This window comes from Malus domestica, chromosome 03 (assembly GCF_042453785.1).
Source record: "Malus domestica chromosome 03, GDT2T_hap1".
NCBI lineage: Eukaryota > Viridiplantae > Streptophyta > Magnoliopsida > Rosales > Rosaceae > Malus > Malus domestica.
In genome coordinates, this window is record NC_091663.1 from 27298029 (window position 1) to 27322179 (window position 24151).

Here is a 24151-nt window from a genome sequence, read left to right on the forward strand (position 1 = left end):
TATTAAGCTAATGAGTCATACAATGAAGCTTTGGGAGAGAGTCATTGAGCATAGATTGAGGCAAGAGACACGGGTTTTGGACAACCAATTCGGGTTCATGCCAGGGCGCTCAACCATGGAGGCAATCTATCTCTTACGAAGATTGATGGAAAGATATAGAGATGGGAAAAATGATTTACACATGGTCTTTATAGATTTGGAGAAAGCGTATGATAGGGTCCCAAGAGACATTCTTTGGAGGATTTTAGAGAAGAAAGGAGTACGAGTAGCATATATCCAAGCTATAAAGGATATGTATGAAGGAGCAAAGACTGCCGTAAGAACTCATGAAGGACAAACTGAAAGTTTTCCCATAACTGTAGGATTACATCAAGGCTCATCCTTAAGTCCTTACCTTTTTGCGTTGGTAATGGATGAGTTAACAGGACATATTCAAGATGATATTCCTTGGTGTATGCTTTTCGCAGACGATATAGTGTTGATAGATGAAACTCAGGAAGGGGTAAATGCAAAGCTTAACCTTTGGAGAGAAGAGTTGGAATCTAAAGGTCTTCGCCTAAGCCGATCAAAGACAGAATATATGGAGTGCAAGTTCAGTGCAAATGGAGGTCAAAACGAGTTAGGGGTGAGGATCGGAGATCAAGAAATACCAAAGAGCGACCGTTTTCGTTACCTAGGATCTATCTTGCAAAAGAACGGAGAATTAGATGGAGATCTTAACCACAGAATACAAGCTGGATGGATGAAGTGGAAGAGTGCATCCGGCGTGTTGTGTGACCGCCGTATGCCACTGAAGCTCAAGGGAAAATTTTATAGGACGGCAATAAGGCCGGCGATGCTGTATGGCACAGAATGTTGGGCGGTGAAGCATCAACACGTACACAAAATGGGTGTAGCGGAGATGAGGATGCTTCGTTGGATGTGTGGGCACACGAGAAAGGATAAGATTAGGAATGAGGATATCCGGGGTAAAGTAGGAGTAGCCGAAATTGAAGGAAAGATGAGAGAAAATCGGTTACGGTGGTTTGGACATGTGCAAAGAAGGCCTACTGACGCTCCGATTAGAAGATGCGACTATGGGACAGAGGTTCAGGGCCGAAGGGGTAGAGGAAGACCTAGGAAAACTTTGGAAGAGACTCTAAGAAAAGACTTAGAGTACTTGGATCTAACGAAGGACATGACACAGGACCGAGCACAATGGCGTTCTAAGATTCATATAGCCGATCCCACTCAGTGACTTGGATTTTCCAGGTCTCCAACCGAGAAGTTTTCCCCACTCAGGAAATTAAGGGAACACTACCTCAACCTACATGCTCCACTCACAAAGCTTCAACAAAAGAAAATTCAAAGAACTTAGCGAAGAAGGCTTTGGTGTATTTAACACAATACGTTGAAATGAAGGAAAGCTTATTTATTGATATCCCCGATAAGCTACAAATATGTACATATACATAAGTCAAAATAAACAAACAAGAGGGAGCCTTCACAAAGGTTGCTTAGGAGAAGTCTCAGCAGTCGGTAGAGCCCCAGAAAGCGAAGGCACCGGAGGGGGATCATTCAGAGCCTCAGTACTGGACAGAACCCTAGAAGGAGGAGGCATCAGAGGTTGATCATTTGGAGCTTCATTACGCGGTACAGCCCCAGAAGACGAAGGCAATAAATGCATTTGGAATAAACCCACAAATCTCTGATGATCAAGTAAAACCTGACCATCAGATTCCTTCATCTGGTCAAGCTTCCTCTTCATGTTTGTAGCATAGTCATGTGCGAGCCGGTGCAACTGTTTATTCTCATGCTTGAGCCCTCTAATCTCCTGTTTGAGACTCATCACTTCAGCCGCCAATGATTCAACTTGGCGGGTTCGAGCAAATAGGCGTTGGGCCATATTAGACACAGAACCTGCACACTGAACACTGAGAGCCAGAGAATCCTTAACAGCTAACTCATCAGACTGTTTGGAAAGTAGTCTGTTATCTTTGGGAGTGAGAAGGTTTCTGGCCACCACCGCAGCGGTCATATCATTCTTCATCATGGAATCCCCAACGGTAAGAGGACCAGTAGGGGAGACGAAGGATGGACGCCATATGTTGTCAGGAGAAGGCGGGGCTGCCTATTCAACAAGGTTCAAGTCAAAACGACGGTCGGAGGGGCCAGACATTTTCAAAGGTGTTGAAGAGAGAAGAGGTCGGACAAATCAAGATCTTAGAAGTGCAAGAATGGAGCTTCTACGGGTGGAGATTCAAGTGTGCTTTGGAACTTAATGCCAGCCCCTATAAAAATCTCCACTCGACGGAGCTTCAGAAATCGAAGAGGCGCCTGCTCAGAAATCGAAGAGGCGTTTGCTTTCTCAAAAGCAAGGCTGCTCAGATACCACGAGGGTCGATCTCAGAAATCGAAGAGGCATTTGCTTTCTCAAAAGCTGGGCTGCGCAAAGACCACGAAGGCCGATCTCAGAAATCGAAGAGGCGCTTGCTTTCTCAAAAGCTGGGCTGCTCAGAGACCACGAGGGCCAATCTCAGAAATCGAAGAGGCACCTACTTTTCCAGCCTTGTCAGCACCTGTCACACGCACACTCAGCTTTGCGGAAATTATGGGCATTCGGTCGAAGACTTCTGGTGAAGTAGAAATCACATGAGTCTTACTGTTCAATCACCCACTTCCCACACGCAACAGTAGCTCATGGGTACCACAGATAACTTTGCCAAAGTTCTCTGCCAAAGTTGAACACGTGAAGCTTGCAGCTCCCACTACATCGCTCTGACTAAGAAGGGTAAAAGAATAGCAAAGAAACAACACTAACAAAGTTTAGACACATAAATTTTGAAGATCTAGCTACCATATTATTACCCACAAGGGTAAAGGAACAGTACCACTGCTGGTTAATTGGAAAGTCCCTGTGTGTCAACCTCTGTGCTTCGTGGCAAGGTAGACTAGCAAACATGCCCAACCTTTAATCACATTCGAGAAAACTCTCCCAACAAGATTGCTTGCTCCAAAATCGAAGAGGCACCGTCCTCCGAATCTCGAGAGCCAGACTCCCAACATGACTACTTTCTAAAAAATCGAAGAGGGTAAAGGAACAGTACCATTGCTGGATAATTGGAAAGTCCTTGGGTGTCAACCTCTGTGCTTCGTGGCAAGGTAGACTAGCAAACATGCCCAACCTTTACTCATATTCGAGAAAACACTCCCAACAAGATTGCTTGCTCCAAAATCGAAGAGGCACCGCCCTCCGAATCTCGAGAGCCAGACTCCCAACATGATTACTTTCTCAAAAATCGAAGAGACACCGCTCTCCGAATCTCGAGAGCCAGACCCCCAGCATGATTGCTTTCTCAAAAATCGAAGAGGCATCGTTCTCCGAATCTCGAGAGCCAGATCCTCGATAGGATTGCCTGTTCGAAAACCGAAGAGGCAACACTTTCCCAACTTCAAGAGCCGGATCTCCTTGGATAAAGCTGTCTGTAATCTTCACACGTAACATCAGCTTTCCAGATACCACAAACCACTTTTTCAAAGTGTTCTGACAGCGTTAAAACATGTGAAGCTGACAGCTCCCACTACCGTGCTATGACCAAGTAGGGTAAAGGAATAACTTTACTACTTGTTGTTAAGGAGACTCCTATATATGTCGACCTCCATCCCCAACGGACAGGCAGACCTGCAAAAATGCTCAACCCTTCCTCATATCTGAGAGGGCACTCCCAACGAAGCCTTTCGAAATACTCAGCTTTCTTTCCCCCCGATAATACCTCTGCAAACAAGCTATACTAGAGCAAGAATATCTCATATCACCAGGGTTAAAAGCAAGAGTATCCCATATTATGCTTTTTCCCTGTCTTTTCCTTTGACCTTGTTCTTACCTGCAAGATAAGGAGAAAGAGAGCAATCAGTCAGTACTTGGAATCAAGCTTCCAGCCAGGAACTGACTGCCTGGAACCCCTTACCTGATTACTTACCTGACATTGCTCTCGAGTACTCATCTTCAACATCTTATGCTTCCAGGGAAGATACCGCATCTGCCTGAGGAACAGATAGGGCAAGGGAGAAGGATACAAGGAAGCATGTGGAGACAAGCGTAACAGCACACGTGCCGATACATCCATTACTCTGTCAAAGCAAAAGTATCCCATATCAGCAGGGTCGAACGTACTCTAGATTTGATGGACTTGTTTTGACCCTCAAATTCTTCAGTCGGCCTTATACTCTGGAGGAAACCAGAAAACCCTCCAGCTCAGTTCAAGAATAAGTCTGTGGAAAGTTACTTATTCAAAAGAAAAAGTATCCCATATCATCTCTTCTCATTTTCTTCTCTTTATCCTTCATGCTGCCTGCAAGATAGGGAGACTGTGAACAATCAGCCGGAGCTATGATTGCTTACCTTGTCTGTCACCTCTTTCAGCAGATCCCCTAGCTCGGCGACTTGGGGGACTCCTACTACATGGTTTGTATCGCGCTTGACCAAGCCTGAAACTACAAGTAAGCTTCAAGTGAAATTGATACATTACCTTGTGCATCTCCACCAGTTAAAGATACCACCCTTGGATGGAGGAAGAGTACTTCCAGAGAAGATGCCCCATCTACCTATGAGACAGATAAGGCACGTCAAGACGATACCACACTCCGATACTTAGAAGTTTCGTGATTACGAGATCATTCTCCCACAATATTTCCTAATGTCATTTGTACTAAATCATTCACTTGTACTCACTAAAGGAGAGCTTAAACCTATGTACTTGTGTAAACCCTTCACAATTAATGAGAACTCCTCTATTCCGTGGACGTAGCCAATCTGGGTGACGTAAATCTTGTGTTCGCTTTCCTATCTCTATCCATTTATATACTTATCCATACTAATGATCGGAGCAATCTAGCGAAGATCACGAAAAGCGACCGTTTTCGCTACCTAAGATCTATCGTGCAAGAGAAGCTCAAGGGAAAATTTTATAGGACGGCAATAAGGCCAACGATGTTGTATGACACAGAATGTTGGGCGGTGAAGCATCAACACGTACAAAAAATGGGTGTGGCGGAGATGAGGATGCTTCGTGGGATGTGTGGGCACACGAGAAAGGATAAGATTGGGAATGAGGATATCCGAGGTAAAGTAGGAGTAGCCGAAATTGAAGGAAAGATGAGAGAAAATCGGTTCCGGTGATTTGGACATGTGCAAAGAAGGCCTACTGACGCTCCGGTTCGAAGATGTCATTACTGGATAGAGGTTCAGGGCCGAAGGGGTAGAGGAAGACCTAGGAAAACTTTGGAATAGACTCTAAGAAAAGACTTAGAGTACTTGGATCTAATGGAGGACATGACACAAAACCGAGCGCAATGGCGTTTTAGGATTCATATAGCCGATCCCACTTAGTGGGAAAAGGCTTTGTTGTTGTTGTTGTTGTTGTGGAAAAGTCAAGGATATTTGACCATTTCAAATTAAGATGAGATCGATCGAAGAGTTGTGTACATTATCTTACTTTTCACATAATCACAAGTCCTACCTATTCTTAATCTCAATTTGGATATCATATATACAAAACACTGTTCAAATTGAAGACTGTTTAATCATTTAAATGTATCAATAGAATGAATAGTTCATTATAAATATTTTACTTGGTATCTACACCGTCGATATGATTCATATATTTAGATGACTAAACGATCTCAAATTCGAATAATTCTTTTTGTTTAGATGATCTTCAAATAAATATTAACAAACTGAACGATCCCAATGTAAAATTGACACTTTCGAGTTAGACACTTTCGAGCCATTTTCCGGCCAAACCACGGCCATTTAGCAGTAAAAAAAAAGAAAAAAGATTCCATTCTCTTTGTCTCATCTGGAAGTATGATTTTTGTTTTTGAATCACTCGATTTCGTTGAGTATTGAAGAAGTTATGAATGTTTTAAGTTTACCCAGTTTCCGGCGAGTTTTCCAGTTTTCCCGCAGACCAGTCACCTTTCACGCTATTTTCCGGCCATCGCTGTCAATCATTGGGATTCCACATAGGTATAATCGTGTTCTACACTTTCTTATCTTCATTTTGATATATTATGGGTCGAATTTGGTTAACAATCGATTGAGTTACGAAGCTTTGAAAATTGCCCAAAGAGCTTTTAATAGAATGACCAAAATCATGGATGGTGGACAATATTAGGGACCATTTCTATTGATTTTCAATCTCAGGGACCATTTCTATTTATTTTCAATCTCAGGGACCATTTCTATTGATCATGCAAATCTCATGGACTATTTTGTATAATTAGCCATAAAGGAATAACTTATTTGTAGTCATAAAAAGTTTTGGTCCTTGTTTGGGTTTAGGAATAAATTTCTCAGTGTAATAAGTTATCATTTTAATAGGTCCTGTTGTAATGAAACTCAGTTCGACATAGTAGTAATTGTTAATAGAGAACTTTAACGAAAAACTCCCGGTATTGTTCACTTTAACAAAAAACCACAATTTTACACTAAAAAGTCAATCCTGGTACTATTCACTTTACCTTTTATTTTGTCCTTATCATTAAAGCTAAAAGTTTTCAAGCTATTTTCATTAGTTTTCCTTTGTTAATAAGGACAATAATAAGCCAAGCCACAAATAAAATTTTACGATGGAATAATTTTTGTTTTTTTTTTTTGGAGATGATACTATAGGTTTGAGCTCGCAGGTACATATGTAAAACCTTGTTAATATCTTCTTGTTGAATTCAAAATATTTCTATCTCCTCAGGAGAATCATCTTTCCCTTCTTTCCTAATTGTATTAATGATTATTTTTTCAATTAAAGCGTACTCAACTTTTTGCACAACTGAACACAAATGTTTTCAGTTATCTGACTTTGCATATGACTTTGGGTTACATGACAATTTTGATAGAAGAAAAGAAAAGGTGTACGCTTGAATTGGTCGAAGATTGTATTGTACATATTTGTCAAATTTACTTAGAAAGAAGAATTTAAGAGTTTTAATACTTTTGCTATGTATTATAAACACCTATTTTTCATTCTTTGTTGAGCATAAGGATGCTAATAATTTTAATATATTCGAACTGTTTAACACAATTTTAAAACTCATGGCATCACGTGGGCTCAATTGCTTGTAAGAGACTGTTTACAAATAATGTTGATTCACAAAATAAGTGAGACTTTGAAACGACGTAAAGTGTCAAGTTCATCACCTTCACAAAGTTACTCTAGTCACCTAGTGAGGATAATATGTAAAGATATAGAGGTAGGGAAGCAAACACAAGATGTACTTGATTCACCTTAAGTTGGGTTACATCCACGAAGGTAGATGAGTTCTTATTCATAGTGAAGAGTTTACACAATACACATGTTCAAGCATGAAATTGGTTCCAAGTGGAATATCCTGTAATTAAAATTCTATATATGCTTGACTGGCTAGCCATCAACACCAGTCAACTAAGATCACGTTTGTCAGTTAACCAGTAGCGGAAATAATCAATTTAAATACTAGGTTTAGAGAAGTGTCCCTAGTTAACTGAGGTCCAGTCTAGTATAAATGCAAACCTTGATAAGCTTAGATGTATGGACAAGTCTATATGCAAGTCAAGATGATCATGTATCATATACAAGATGTAAGAAATAAATCCAAGGAAGGCAATAATACACACAAGATGTTTTTGGCCGGAAAAAAATCACATCTAGGGTTAAAAACAGGGGACTGTCCACTGAGTCCAATCCACTAGTGAAATCAAGATTCTTACAATGTAACCACACACGCTCAATTCCTAGTTCCTAATCTATGAAGCAACTTGTACCTTTGGGCAACCTTCCCTTTCACGAGATGGATTCCTTCGGTCTTCAAGAAATGGCAGCTCCTCATGAGCTCTTCATCTTATGGCACCGAAATCAAATCAACTTATGCAAATGATGTTATGATGAAGTTGATGGCTAGTCAATTTCAGCAGTCAAACAGTTGAAAGATGAAACTAACGTGAATCCAAAAAGCGGTCAGCTCAAAGATTTGAAACTAGAAAAGCTTGACCTAAAACAAAGATCAAAATGACGAAAACTATGCTACCCTAATATGCCGACCTGGAAAATCAGAAAAATATAAATCTCCTAGCCAAATTGAAAAGAACCCTAGATTAAATTTTTATAGTGGGCTTTGTTTTAGACAAGACGGGGGACAAGAAAAACCACTTGTCATGTGTAAATACAAATTGGAAAAATCTAAAGCTGAAAAACCATTTTTGGTAAAAAGCAGTCAAATGGCTTATGTGGGTTGTCTTAAAGTGTGTGCCCAGCTCGTGTGATAGCAATGAGAAGTTTTGACGACACAGAACCACTAGACAGAATGAACTGGAAATAATGACATGAAATACATATGAATGAACAAACCCTTGATGAGAGAAGTTAAGCTTTTGAAGTAATATTTCCAGCAGCATGATCCCAAAAGTTGCAATTTAACCCTAAATCTAAGGAGAACATGTGTGGTACAATTGATTACATTTAACAAGGTAAGCCAAACAATAAAACTAGACTTCACAAAGCACAATCATTATGAGTGAGTTCTAATGATGAGTTTAAGTACAATAATGACATTAGGAATTAATTGTAGGAGAACGGTATTCTTTTATAGTTGAGGAAAGTCTTCGGCTCCCTTTCGCGATTGATATGGGTCTCTAGGAGTTTTATTCTGATGTTGTCACATTTTGCGTTGTGATTGGTCTCTTGATTGGAGAGGAACTCATGTGCTTCTGCATGGGTGCCTCTACTTGAATTCTTCATTGGGCCCTTGAAGGTACGGAGTTGACCTGTGCTCGCTAGTTTCGTGAGTGATGAAGTATGGTACAAACAACAAATATTAAATTTTCATAAAGCTCTTAAATCTCAATTTTATCTATTTAGATGAGATTACTTTGCCTAATTTCGATTATGCTCATTTACTTTTGTAAATCTTGTTGTTCCCTTCGAATCCATATAATATGGGCCAAAATTGACAAGATCACAACTACAGTTAACTCGAACTATTTAAACGGTCCAAAACATAAACTTTGGGGAATATGACAGTGATAAATAACCTATGAACCTGTAAAATAACAATTCTTCAATCATTTTTCTTAATTCAACGTCCCTCCCTTCTTTAATGTTCCAACGTAACGACGACTGCAAAATACAAGAGCACTGTCATGATTATCCATATCACCATACCAATTTACCATGTTATTTACACAATAGATCAGATTTCAAATATGCAAATAGGTGACAGTCCATTAACCTTCGCATGAAAGAGTAGGGATACCAAGATCTAATATGCTACGAAGAAAGCAACGGTGTGGTTTAGTTAAAAGATTACCTCCATACCTTTAACGGTAGCATCCCTTGCAACCATTGATGCTTTATCCTGTGGGGACATTAGAGTCACCAGGAGACAGTTTGCCAACCTGAAGTGTAACAAATTTATGATTCTATCAATTCTAAAGAAATTAGCGATAATGATAACGCAAATCTCTATCGTAAGTGGAAGCAGTCTCTCATACAGATCAGAAATTAATGAAATCATATGGAAGCTATATCAGTTATATAAACTGTTCAAATAACTTCCGAGTCCAAGCATTTTTCAGTATCGTTATTACCTTGAGGTTAAGTTCCCTTTGAAGACTGGTGTTGAAAAGGCTTGTCGCAAGCCAATTGCATGTAGATCAAAAATCTGAAGAGACATACAACGGAGAGAAAAGTTTACAACAAAATATGTAAGCAGTTATGATGGAAATGGCCACATCAATATTCTTCACTAGTAGAGAAAACTACTTGTGCGACAAATGTTTGCATGACAACGAAAAAATCGTTGCGCAAGATAGTTTTGCGCGATGGAAGAGGATATTAGTCGCACAAGAAATGTTAGCTTTGCACGATGCATAACTTTGTTGCGTAAACAAACTTTGCTATATGAAAACTATACACTTGTCGCGAAAAGTCAGTTAGTAAAACCATGAGTAATTTTTTGGTGCAAAAAACATGCACGACGAAGGGTGAATCTTTACGTGACGAAGGATTCGTCACGCAAGTTAATGTCAGTTTTCCCCGACAATTCAGTGCATGTGAATCAGAGGAATCAATGTTGTATTTAGTGTAGATGTTTGCGTGACAAAGTATTCGTCGTGTAAAGTCCCTAACCTTCCTATAAATATGCCCTTCATCTATCCTTATTCTTCACAATTCTGTTCATGCTGTGATGGAGGATAAAAACTGGGATGAGAGTGTGCCCGCCAACCCATATGATTTGAGACAACATGTGGAGTTCGCGCATGCGATTGCTGTAGCCATGGGGAATAATTGTCCTACTGCTAAGTGGCGTTCTTGGACATATGTGCCTGACAATGTCAAGAAGGTCGTGATGGATGAATTAGTAAGTATGCTGTTGATGGATTAAGGATTAATTTTGTGAATTTTTTTTGTTATATGTTGGAATTAATTATTTGCATATATATGTAACAGTGTAAGTATACTCTTGATGATGATAAGAACGAAAAGTTGATGAAGTTGAAGGAGGCTGCGTTGGAGGGAGGTTACAACCGGTGGGGTCATGACGTCGAGCAGAATGGAGCACCATCAAAATAGTAGTTTTAAATTTATGTTTTTGAGGACACTATTTAAATTTAAGGTTTTTTTATTTTTTATTTTTTTATAAGTTATGTATTTGGACTTAATTAGGCTTTAATTCCTGTTTGAGTTTTTAAATAATTGAATGGATTAATTCAATTTATTTAAGGTTTCAATTATTTGTAGAATAAATATTATAACTAAATATTTGTTTGTAATTACTTAAGATTTTAATTAGTTTGCGTGACGAACAACTGTAATCGTCTCACAAAACACGGTCAGACTATCAGTCACACATTAAATGCTTGCATTTACAGCGGGCAGTTATAACAACCTAGCGTAACCAAGGATTCGTCGCTCAAAGTGTGTCGAGTTTTATATAAACACAGTTTCAGAACCTTATTATACTAGCAATATTGCCCGCGCGATGCTGCGGGCGTGAAATTCAACATGTTCAAATGCATTCTTATGCAGTATCAATTTGAATGCAATTAATCAAAGCACATGTTGCAGCATACCTTGTAATTTGTCCAAGGTGGAATTATTTTGTGATAAGGTATTGGAAAAACAAAGTTTAAACCTGTTATAGAACAATATTTCAATCAAACAGATATGGGATCACATTGACCATAAACTATTACAATATTCCATAGTTCATTACATTAGCATTTCTAGCCATTAGAACCTCGAAGACATAACTAATCAGTGTTATAGAAACTTACCACGAAATTAACAAAAGAGAATAGAAGACCGTAAGCTTCATTCGGTTTCATAGCATATCATATTCGTTTAAGAAAACCTCCTTGCAGTTTGTCGTTCAACAAATCCTACTCAGAGTAAACATAACAATAATAACTCATAGGAGCATAAAGTATAACCACACAACAACAACAACAACAAAGCCTTTTCCCACTAAGTGGGGTCGGCTATATGAATCCTAGAACGCTATTGCGCTCGGTTTTGTGTCATGTCCTCCGTTAAATCCAAGTACTCAAGTCTTTTCTTAGGGTCTCTTCCAAAGTTTTCCTAGGTCTTCCTCTACCCCTTCGGCCCTGAACCTCTGTCCCGTAGTCACATTTTCGAACCGGAGCGTCAGTAGGCCTTCTTTGCACATGTCCAAACCACCGGAACCGATTTTCTCTCATATTTCCTTCAATTTTGGCTACTCCTACTTTACCTCGGATATCCTCATTCCCAATCTTATCCTTTCTCGTGTGCCCATACATCGCACGAAGCATCCTCATCTCCGTTACACCCATTTTGTGTACGTGTTGATGCTTCACCGCCCAACATTCTGTGCCATACAACATCGCTGGCCTTATTGCCGTCCTATAAAATTTTCCCTTGAGCTTCAGTGGCCTACGACGGTCACACAACACGCCGGATGCACTCTTACACTTCATCCATCCAGCTTGTATTCTATGGTTGAGATCTCCATCTAATTCTCCGTTCTCTTGCAAGATAGATCCTAGGTAGTGAAAACGGTCACCACATAATTAAAATAATTTTGTGATCTTCGCTAGATTGCTCCGGTCATTAGTATGGATAAGTATATAAATGGATAGAGATAGGAAAGCAAACACAAGATGTACGTGGTTCACCCAGATTGGCTACGTCCACGGAATAGAGGAATTCTCATTAATTGTGAAGGGTTTACACAAGTACATAGGTTCAAGCTCTACTTTAGTGAGTACAAGTGAATGATTTAGTACAAATGACATTAGGAAATATTGTGGGAGAATGATCTCGTAACCACGAAACTTCTAAGTACCGGTGTGTGGTATCGTCTTGACTTGCCTCATCTGTCTCATAGGTAGATGTGGCATCTTCTCTAGAAGTACTTTTCCTCCATCCAAGGGTGGTATCTGTAACTGGTGGAGATGCACAAGGTAATGTATCAATTTCACTTGAAGCTTACTTGTTGGTCAAGCGCGATACAAACCATGTAGTAGGAGTCCCCCAAGTCGCCGAGTTAGGGGATCTGCTGAAAGAGGTGACAGACAAGGTAAGCAATCAGAGCTTCGGCTGATTGTTCACATTCTCCCTATCTTGCAGGCAGCATGAAGGATAAAGAGAAGAAAAATGAGAAGAGATGATATGGGATACTTTTGCTTTTGAAGAAGTAACTTTCCACAGGCTTATTCTTGAACTGGGCTGGAGGGTTTTCTGGTTTCCTCCAGAGTATAAGGCCGACTGAAGAATTTGAGGGTCAAAACAAGTCCATCAAATCTATGAAGGATTTATTTTGAAAAACATGTTCATTTGAGCAACATCATATAACATGCAATTAACAATTAAAGGCGGAATCATGCTTGCATGCACTCAAAAACAAAACATTACCATGAAATTCAAAGCCTAGTAGATTGGTGAACCAATAATCAACTCAAAACAAAGTGAGTTGAAATTATTACCTTTGTAGATTCCTCTTTGCATAAGCAAAGGCTAATCACCCAAAGAGATAGGGCCTTCAATCCTTGCTTCTTAGATCCATGGATTTGGATGGAAGAATAGGTTCTCCAAGTTCCCAAAATTGAGAACCTGTAAGTCTCTTCACCAAGGTTTGATTGTAGAAGAAATGAGTGACCTTGGAGTAGTAGGATTGCTAGATGTACCCTCCAAGGTGTTGGCCTCTTTAGAGAGAAAATGGAGAGACAATTCTCACCCATTTTCACCCAAAATAAACCCTTAATCACATTAATGAATATTTGGCTATAAAGTCATTTATATAGTCACTTCTTTAAGTGACCTAAACAACCAAAACCCTAATTCATACACATATGGCCGGCCATTTAGGGAGTTTTGGGCTTTTGGGCCTTAATGAATCTTTATTCATTAAATTGTCATACAACTTAAGTTAATGGGCTTGACGTTCGAAGCCCATTGGGCCTTAAGGTCCAAAACTATCCCGAAGTCTTTAACGAACTTATTCGTTTGATTAATTAACATATTAATTAATCCTTGCCATAAATAAATGATTAAACCATTTAATCATTCTTACTCATTTCCGTTTAATCTTCAATCTCTACCTTTTATGGTGTGCGATCCATTAGGTTCCTTTTAGCGAGGCAGTGGGCGATTAAAACAATTTTACATCGATTGTGAATTGAAACAATTTTCAATTCTCCCTTTAGTGGTTATACACGTATAGGGCTTCCACAAACCATGGTTGACGCCTAGCAGCATGTCATGGTTACCCAAGCTAATCAGAAGAGGTTAGAGAACCTATTCAGTTCGGGATTACAAATGCAATACGGTCCTTCTCTAATCTAATACTCTTGACCACATTGTTTGGTATGATAGTTTATTTACTCATGTCTACTATCCAATGTGAATCGTTTGCTTATATGATTTCCTTGAATGTGATTTGGAACGCATTCCCCAATCTCATTCATACTCTGGCCAGAGATTCCAAATCATATCATAGAGTATTCTCCCTCAACTGTTTGAAGGTTAGAGATCCCTTGTTGCGCACTTACTTGTCTCCATAGCTAAGTGGCTTAACCCCAACGATGCCGTGACACCCCTAGGGGGTGAATTAGACATAATCAAAGATTAAGGACTTAACCACAAGACAACTGTGATGCCTCAGGTCAAAGGACTACTTTGCATTATCCCAACCATGAGTTCTCATGTGACATGGAATATAAGAACTCTTCGTTGATCACGTTCAGTGAACTCATTCTCTTATTGAGCACCTACGTACTTGTCTTGATGTCACACACACCAATGACTCGAGACTAGTCACTCTCCCTGAGAGAAGACACAGTACGTACTGATCTTAACGGACTGTCAATGCCCAATTGGTAATCCTATGATCAGGAACATTTAGGATGTGTCTACGAAAGAATGGTCTCATTAATCTAACTTCATTAGATTGCATTCTCCCAATCACATATTCCTTGGACTTTATCGTTTAAGCATATAACATTTATATGAGACGGCTCAAACAATAATCTTTGCCCTTTATATGTTAAACTAGATTAGTTTAACATTTGAAATGTCCGTAAAGTATCATCATATGATTGGTTTTAGGGCACATTTCCAACAATCTAGAGTACGTTCGACCCTGCTGATATGGGATACTTTTGCTTTTGACAGAGTAGTGGATGTATCGGCACGTGTGCTGGTACGCTTGTCTCCACATGCTTCCTTGTATCCTTCTCACTTGCCCTATCTGTTCCTCAGGCAGATGCGGTATCTTCCCTGGAAGCATAAGATGTTGAAGATGAGTACTCGAGAGCAATGCCAGGTAAGTAATCAGGTAAGGGGTTCCAGGCAGTCAGTTCCTGGCTGGAAGCTTGATTCCAAGTGCTGACTGATTGCTCTCTTTCTCCTTGTCTTGCAGGTAAGAACAAGGCCAAAGGAAAAGACAGGAAAAAAGCATGATATGGGATACTCTTGCTTTTAACCCTGATGATATGAGATATTCTTGCTCTAGTATAGCTTGTTTACAGAGGTATTATCGGGGGGAAAGAAAGCTGAATATTTCGAAAGGCTTCTTTGGGAGTGCCCTCTCAGATAAGAGGAAGGGTTGAGCATTTTTGCAGGTCTGCCTGTCCGTTGGGGATGGAGGTCGACATATATAGGAGTCTCCCTAACATCAAGTAATAATGCTATTCCTTTACCCTGCTTGGTCATAGCACGGTAGTGGGAGCTGCCAGCTTCACATGTTTTAACTCTGTCAGAGCACTTTGAAAAAGTGGTCTGTGGTATCTGGAAAGCTGATGTTGCGTGTGAAGATTACAGACAAGCTTTATCCAAGGAGATCCAGCTCTTGAAGTTGGGAAAGTGGTGCCTCTTTGGTTTTCGAACAAGCAATCCTGTCGGGGATCTGGCTCTCGAGATTCGGAGAACGATGCCCTTTCGATTTTTGAGAAAGCAATCCTGCTGGGGGTCTGGCTCTCGAGATTCGGATAGCGGTGTCTCTTCGATTTTTGAGAAAGTAATCATGTTGGGAGTCTGGCTCTCGAGATTCGAAGGGCGGTGCCTCTTCGATTTTGGAGCAAGCAATCTTGTTGGGAGTGTTTTCTCGAATGTGAGTAAAGGTTGGGCATGTTTGCTAGTCTACCTTGCCACGTAGCACAGAGGTTGACACACAGGGACTTTCCAATTATCCAGCAGTGGTACTGTTCCTTTACCCTCTCTTCGATTTTTGAGAAAGTAATCATGTTGGGAGTCTGGCTCTCGAGATTCGGAGGGCGGTGCCTCTTCGATTTTGGAGCAAGCAATCTTGTTGGGAGTGTTTTCTCGAATGTGAGTAAAGGTTGGGCATGTTTGCTAGTCTACCTTGCCACGAAGCACAGAGGTTGACACACCGGGACTTTCCAATTATCCAGCAGTGGTACTGTTCCTTTACCCTTGTGGATAATAATATGGTAGCTAGACCTTCAAAATTTATGTGTCTAAACTTTGTTAGTGTTGTTTCTTTGCTATTCTTTTACCCTTCTTGGTCAGAGCGATGTAGTGGGAGCTGCAAGCTTCACGTGTCTCAACTTTGTCAGAGAACTTTGGCAAAGTTATCTGTGGTACCCATAAGCTACTGTTGCGTGTGGGAAGTGGGTGATTGAATAGTACGATTCATGTTCTTTCTACTTCGCCAGAAATCTTCGACAGAATGCCCGTAATTTCCGCAAAGCTGAGTGTGCGTGTGACAGGTGCTGACAAGGCTGGAAAAGTAGGTGCTTCTTCGATTTCTGAGATCGGCCCTCGTGGTCTCTGAGCAGCCCAGCTTTTGAGAAAGCAAGCCTCTTCGATTTCTGAGATCGGCCACCAGTAGAAGCTCCAAAGCACACTTGAATATCCACCAGTAGAAGCTCAATTCTTGCACTTCTAAGATCTTGATTTGTCCAACCTCTTCTCTCTTCAACACCTTTGAAAATGTCTGGCCCCTCCGACCGTCGTTTTAACTTGAACCTTGTTGAAGAGGCAGCCCCGCCTTCTCCAGACAACATATGGCGCCCATCATTCGTCTCCCCTACTGGTCCTCTTACCGTTGGGGATTCCATGATGAAGAATGATATGACCGCTGCGATAGTGGCCAGGAACCTTCTCACTCCCAAAGATAACAGACTACTTTCCAAACGGTCTGATGAGTTGGCTGTTAAGGATTCTCTGGCTCTCAGTGTTCAGTGTGCAGGTTCTGTGTCTAATATGGCCCAACGCCTATTTGCTCGAACCCGCCAAGTTGAATCATTGGCGGCTGAAGTGATGAGTCTCAAACAGGAGATTAGAGGGCTCAAGCATGAGAATAAACAGTTGCACCGGCTCGCACATGACTATGCTACAAACATGAAGAGGAAGCTTGACCAGATGAAGGAATCTGATGGTCAGGTTTTACTGGATCATCAGAGATTTGTGGGTTTGTTCTAAAGGCATTTATTGCCTTCGTCTTCTGGGGCTGTACCGCGTAATGAAGCTCCAAATGATCAACCTCTGATGCCTCCTCCTTCTAGGGTTCTGTCCAGTACTGAGGCTCCGAATGATCCCCCTCTAGTGCCTTCTCTTTCTAGGGCTTTACCGACTGTTGAGACTTCTCCTAAGCAACCTTTGTGAAGGCTCCCTCTTGTTTGTTTATTTTGACTCAAGTATATGTACATATTTGTAACTTATCGGGGATATCAATAAATAAGTTTTCCTTCATTTCAACGTATTGTGTTAAATACACCAAAGCCTTCTTCGCTAAGTTCTTTGAATTTTCTTTTGTTGAAGCTTGTATGTTGAAGCTTTGTGAGTGGAGCATGTAGGTTGAGGTAGTGTGCCCTTAATTTCCCGAGTGAGGAAAACTTCTCGGTTGGAGACTTGGAAAATCCAAATCACTGAGTGGGATCGGCTATATGAATCTTAGAACGTCATTGTGTTCTGTCATGTGTCATGTCCTCCGTTAGATCCAAGTACTCTAAGTCTTTTCTTAGGGTCTCTTCCAAAGTTTTCCTAGGTCTTCCTCTACCCCTTCGGCCCTGAACCTCTGTCCCATAGTCGCATCTTCTAATCGAAGCGTCAGTAGGCCTTCTTTGCACATGTCCAAACCACAGTAACCGATTTTCTCTCATCTTTCCTTCAATTTCGGCTACTCCTACTTTACCCCGGATATCCTCATTCCTAATCTTATCCTTTCTCGTGTGCCCACACATCCAACGAAGCATCCTCATCTCCGCTACACCCATTTTGTGTACGTGTTGATGCTTCACCGCCCAACATTCTGTGCCATACAGCATCGCCGGCCTTATGGCCGTCCTATAAAATTTTCCCTTGAGCTTCAGTGGCATACGGCGATCACACAACACGCCGGATGCACTCTTTCACTTCATCCATCCAGCTTGTATTCTATGGTTGAGATCTCCATCTAATTCTTCGTTCTTTTGCAAGATAGATCCTAGGTAACGAAAACGGTCGCTCTTTGGTATTTCTTGATCTCCGATCCTCACCCCTAACTCGTTTTGGCCTCCATTTGCACTGAACTTGCACTCCATATATCCTGTCTTTGATCGGCTTAGGCGAAGAACTTTAGATTCCAACACTTCTCTCCAAAGGTTAAGCTTTGCATTTACCCATTCCTGAGTTTCATCTATCAACACTATATTGTCTGCGAAAAGCATACACCAAGGAATATCATCTTGAATATGTCCTGTTATCTCATCCATTACCAACGCAAAAAGGTAAGGACTTAAGGATGAGCCTTGATGTAATCCTACAGTTATGGGAAAGCTTTCGGTTTGTCCTTCATGAGTTCTTACGGCAGTCTTTGCTCCTTCATACATATCCTGTATAGCTTGGATATATGCTACTCGTACTCCTTTCTTCTCTAAAATCCTCCAAAGAATGTCTCTTGGGACCCTATCATACGTTTTTTTCAAATCTATAAAGACCATGTGTAAATCCTTTTTCCCATCTCTATATCTTTCCATCAATCTTCGTAAGAGATAGATTGCCTCCATGGTTGAGCGCCCTGGCATGAACCCGAATTGGTTGTCCGAAACCCGTGTCTCTTGCCTCAATCTATGCTCAATGACTCTTTCCCAGAGCTTCATTGTATGACTCATTAGCTTAATACCCCTATAGTTCATGCAATTTTGTACATCGCCCTTATTCTTGTAGATAGGCACCAAAGTGCTCATTCGCCACTCATTTGGCATCTTCTTCGTTTTCAAAATCCTATTGAAAAGGTCAGTGAGCCATGTTATACCTGTCTCTCCCAAGACTTTCCACACTTCGATTGGTATATCGTCTGGGCCTACTGCTTTTCTATGCTTCATCTTCTTCAAAGCTACAACCACTTCTTCCTTCCGGATTCTACGATAAAAAGAGTAGTTTCTACACTCTTCTGAGTTACTCAACTCCCCTAAAGAAGCACTCATTTCATGTCCTTCATTGAAAAGATTATGAAAATAAACTTTCCATCTGTCTTTAACCGCATTTTCTCTAGCAAGAACCTTTCCATCCTCATCCTTGATGCACCTCACTTGGTTTAGGTCCCTTGTCTTCTTTTCCCTTGCTCTAGCTAGTTTATAGATATCCAACTCTCCTTCTTTGGTATCTAGTCGCTTATACATATCGTCATAAGCCGCTAACTTAGCTTCTCTCACAGCTTTCTTCGCCTTTTGCTTCGCTTTTCTATATATTTCACCATTTTCATCGGTCCTATCCTTGTATAAGGCTTTACAACATTCCTTCTTAGCCTTCACCTTTGTTTGTACCTCTTCATTCCACCACCAAAATTCCTTTTGGTGTGGGGCAAAGCCCTTGGACTCTCCTAATACCTCTTTTGCTACTTTTCGGATACAACTAGCCATGGAATCCCACATTTGGTTAGCTTCCCCCTCTCTATCCCACACACACTGGGTGATTACTTTCTCTTTGAAAATAGCTTGTTTTTCTTCTTTTAGATTCCACCATCTAGTCCTTGGGCACTTCCAAGTCTTGTTCTTTTTTCTCACTCTTTTGATATGTACATCCATCACCAACAAGCGATGTTGATTAGCCATGCTCTCTCCTGGTATAACTTTGCAATCCTTACAAGTTATACGATCCCCTTTCCTCATTAGAAGAAAATCTATTTGTGTTTTTGACGACCCACTCTTGTAGGTGATCACATGTTCTTCTCTCTTCTTAAAGAAGGTGTTGGCTAAGAAGAGATCATATGCCATTGCAAAATCCAAGATAGCTTCCCCATCCTTGTTTCTCTCCCCAAAACCATGGCCACCATGAAAACCTCCATAGTTGCCTGTCTCCCTGCCCACGTGTCCATTTAAATCTCCTCCTATAAATAATTTCTCCGTCTGGGCAATTCCTTGCACCAAGTCTCCAAGGTCTTCCCAAAATTTCTCCTTCGAACTCGTATCCAACCCTACTTGAGGTGCGTACGCACTAATCACATTGATAAGTTCTTGTCCTATTACAATCTTGATTGCCATGATTCTATCTCCTACCCTCTTGACATCTACAACATCTTGTGTCAAGGTCTTGTCTACGATGATGCCAACACCGTTTCTCGTTCTATTTGTGCCCGAATACCATAGTTTAAACCCTGAGTTTTCTAGATCCTTTGCCTTACGACCAACCCACTTAGTTTCTTGTAGGCACATAATATTTATCCTTCTCCTCACCATAACTTCTACTACTTCCATAGATTTTCCCGTCAAGGTTCCTATATTCCACGTTCCTAAACGCATTTTGCTCTCTTGAACTCTACCCTTCTGTCCTAGCTTCTTCACCCTTCCCTGTCTAATAGGATCAAAGTACTTCTTTTGTGTGTCCCGTGTAAAGTTGATAGGAGCATATGCTCCCAAACAACTTTGAGTGGAGTCGTTCGAAAAGAAGTTTCTATAGCCCCCTTGCTCATTTAACACTGCATCCGGGTGCCGATGGAGATACAGTGACCCTTGCTCACTTATCACTGTGCTCGGGCCACACAACGCGCCACTTACGGGTGACGCCCTAGCTTTAGCGCGATTTCATTCTGGATTCATTTTCATAAGGATTCGACGTAATCATGGAGTGCCGGCTGTCGACTACCTGACGCCCTCCCCCTCCTCCTTTATCCGGGCTTGGGACCGGCAATGTAAGATAAACTTACACGGCGGAGTTAGCATAAAGTATAACCATTAAATTAAATTCAATAGAACATAAAATATAATGCCTACTATACGTATAACTCCATAAACTCCTTACCACACAAACCTTGAGAGGTCCAATAGGTCTAAAAGTCTCAAAACCCTCTCCATATTTAGCTTCAATGCCTGAAAACACTGAAAAACAGAGGAAAAAACATAAATTCATCAAAATTCCTATCTCATTTACACATATTTACAACTATGTTTACCTTGTTCTTAATTGCTAAAAGAACTGAATAGTTTCTTCAATCGATTCTCAAATGCATTTAATAAGATCTGTTAAAAACAAACATATGTTGAACTACCAATGTAAGTGTACCATGAGAAGAAAAACTAAATTTTCAATTGCTCATCAATAATTAAAACTGACATATGTTAAAGGATGCATATTAGAAGAATGTAGACTTTTCAATTTGCCCATCTCACATTTTTTATTAAGTTGATTCACCAAGGTATCAGCCAACATCACATAAGAATATGCATATTCCAAGAGGAATGTGACTAACCAGAGAGATTGGTGATGGCATTTGAGATAGCAAGGGCAGTGTAGACACCTTTCCCTCATCCAGACATGTCTCCTCCGAGTAACAGCTTTGCGAACCTCTCCATCATTTAAACATCTGCAATCACAAAATAAATACGAAATAATTAAAATTTTAAAAAACAAATAAATCATGTTATTTAGAACAGAATCAGATAACAAAATTTTCAGCTGCACATAAATTGGTATCTATTTTCACTGAGTTTTCAGGATGTGAATATTACTGGACATCACCTAAATTTTCTTGGAATCCAAACAGTGAGCAAGAATTTCCCAGAAGCCCAAATTTAGAAAGAACAAAAAACATTTAAACATAAAAAGGAAACAAATAAACAAAACAAAATGAAATACCAGATAAAACACTCAATTAAAAAAAACTAAGCAGAACAAAAAGCCAATGACAAAAAATATGACCATATGTAGCAAATCCAAAGCACACCCCAGAATCTTAATAAAGACGGAGAAATAAGAAGCAGCTTTCAAATAAAAAAAAGACATAAAACTAATTTAATAGTACCTAATTTAGCATGTGGGGGATTCAAATTGGATGTTCATAACTAATAATATTTCAGAGTGTTTACAATTAGGTAAACTGTGTCCTAAATCATGTTTGCATACTGTCTTCTACTCTACTCTGTTCAAGTGTATATCGTGTTGGACTCAAACCCAACATTAACTTGCAAAAATAAAGTTAAAATGTTTTTGTTTCGAATGATCTGATACCTGAGAATAGAGAAACATATATGATAATAGAGAAAGGCCAAAAATAAGAAGCACCCATTCACTAAACCACCACTTCAAATCAACACACAGTCAGCATGCAGAGAAAGATCGCTTTGGACATAAAGCTTAACATTTTACCTGCAAGCCCGCTGTTTGAGATAAACAACACCAAATCATTATATCCCTTAAAACACGAAAATCAGGAACTTTCTCCTGAATATTTTGTGAAAAAAAGAACGGAATATTTGAGAGGAATGGAGGATTTGAGAAAAAACAGAGGGCGAGACGAAGAGACGAAATCAGAGAATCACCAGTACAAAGAAAAGGCTAAACCTAAAAGAAGACTCTTGAAGTGAAGAGCTCAACGATGACTGACGCGTGGAAAGAACGGGCAAAACTGTCATTTTACTGTTAAGATCGAAAAATAAAAGGGCAAACAAACAGAAAAACAGGGGCTAAAACGTAAAATCACTGTTAATGAACAGTGTTCATCAACTGAGTTTTAGTATATATAATTTTGCAAATGTTTTATATCAAATGATGGAAGATTCGGCTTTAGAGTCAACGAAAGGTTGGGAGGAAGAAGGCTCTCGTGAAGGGAAAGGTAAAAAAAAAAATTATTGTTGAGTTAATTGTTTTACATTTGATATGGTTGAAATTATTGTTTTAATAGGCTATTACATTTTTAATTTTTGTGGTAGGAAAAAAATGAAGAAAGCTGTGGTGACATTATAGAGGTACTGATGTAAGCGTTTGCTGACAAAAGATCGGCTGAAGCTTACGGCGAACTTATTTGCGATATAGGGGGATTGGTGCGGAAGAAGTGTTGTATCAAGTTTAACTCTTGGAAAATGGTGCCTGTGGACATGAAGAACTTCATGGTGCAACAATTATCAATAAGTTTATATTAAAGAATGTGTAATTGTTTTGTTTAAAAATAATATTTTTGCGATATTTAATTTAATTTTATTGCCATTACAGGTTGTTTAGGATGTTGATGAAACCGATGAGAAACAGCGGAAGTATGTGGATGAGCTTTTCAAGAAGTAGTTCCGAAGTGGAAGTTCGATGTACAACGGGCTGCAGAGTGCGCACAAGTTGACATTAGTTATAATATATATTTTGGTTAATAAATTAGTTTTAATAAATGTTTTGGTAATATATAATTTGGTTTGATAATTTTAATTGGATAGAATCAAATTTACATTAAGAAAGAAAATCGAAAAAAAAAAGTAACTTGCGCGATGAATATAGTGTTTGACGCGCAAATAGATTACATTATTAAATTATAAAGGAAATGAAAAAGAGAATTTTGCAAAAAAAAAAAAAAAAAGGATACTTGCGCGACGAACATAATGTTTCATCGATAGAAGGAAACTTGAGCGACGAATTATGTTCGTCGCACAAAGTGGTTCTTCCAAAAGTAATCTTGATAACCTGACATTAGTTGCAGAGGGAGAAAAATGCAGTTTTATGCAGATTTCTCCCTTGCAATTTTTCCCTTCATTTTTCTTCAATTTGGGATCCGTCGGTCCCATTTTCTCGCAATTTCTTCCTCTAAAACTTCGTCCATCTAAATCTCTAGGTTGATTGACGTATTTCGTTGTGTTTGGTAAGGGTTATATTTTTCTTATTTTCATTTAAAATTATCAATATCACTTCATACTAACACCGCAAAATTCGTTGTGTATAGGGATATTGTGTGTGACTAGCGTGCGGTGGATAACGATTTGGAAGGTATTTTCTTCGTTGTGTATAGGGATATTATGTTGTGAAATTTGTTTATATTAAGTTGTTAAATTATATTAATTTTTATGTTATAATTATGTTTAATGTTGAATTGTATATGTACAAATTTGTATTTGACATACAAATATGTGTTGGAATGTACGGAGTTAATTGTAATTAACTTCGTACTTGTTTTTTTAGTAAAACTTAGTTTCCCATTTGAGGATTAGTTGGATGTCATGCATGGATGCGAAAACATGATTGCGGTCCAATTGATTCTTGAATTGTCCCATTATTTGGACAGTTTAGGAATGCAAAGTTACGCCACGTAGTTTACGGTTAAAGGATTAAGTTTCGATCATGGGAATTTCGGTGTCATCTCCGTACGTTCTTTGGGTGGCACATAGGTATTTCATATCTAAGTCGTGCACTTGAAGAAATGTAAGGAGATGTTGGCGAAATTTCTCCACATCGAAATCTAATCC

At 39.7% G+C, this 24151-nt stretch overlaps 1 long non-coding RNA gene across 1 annotated transcript; it reads right to left on the minus strand.

Annotated features, from left to right (window-relative positions):
• Positions 1 to 11009: 11009 nt before the first annotated feature.
• LOC114824011 (uncharacterized) lies at positions 11010 to 22215 on the minus strand. Its single transcript, XR_003772237.2, has 5 exons — positions 22077 to 22215; positions 21181 to 21294; positions 20733 to 20809; positions 11288 to 11392; positions 11010 to 11145 (listed from the first exon to the last, which is right to left on the minus strand). It is a non-coding gene; the product is annotated as an uncharacterized lncRNA (long non-coding RNA).
• Positions 22216 to 24151: the final 1936 nt, after the last annotated feature.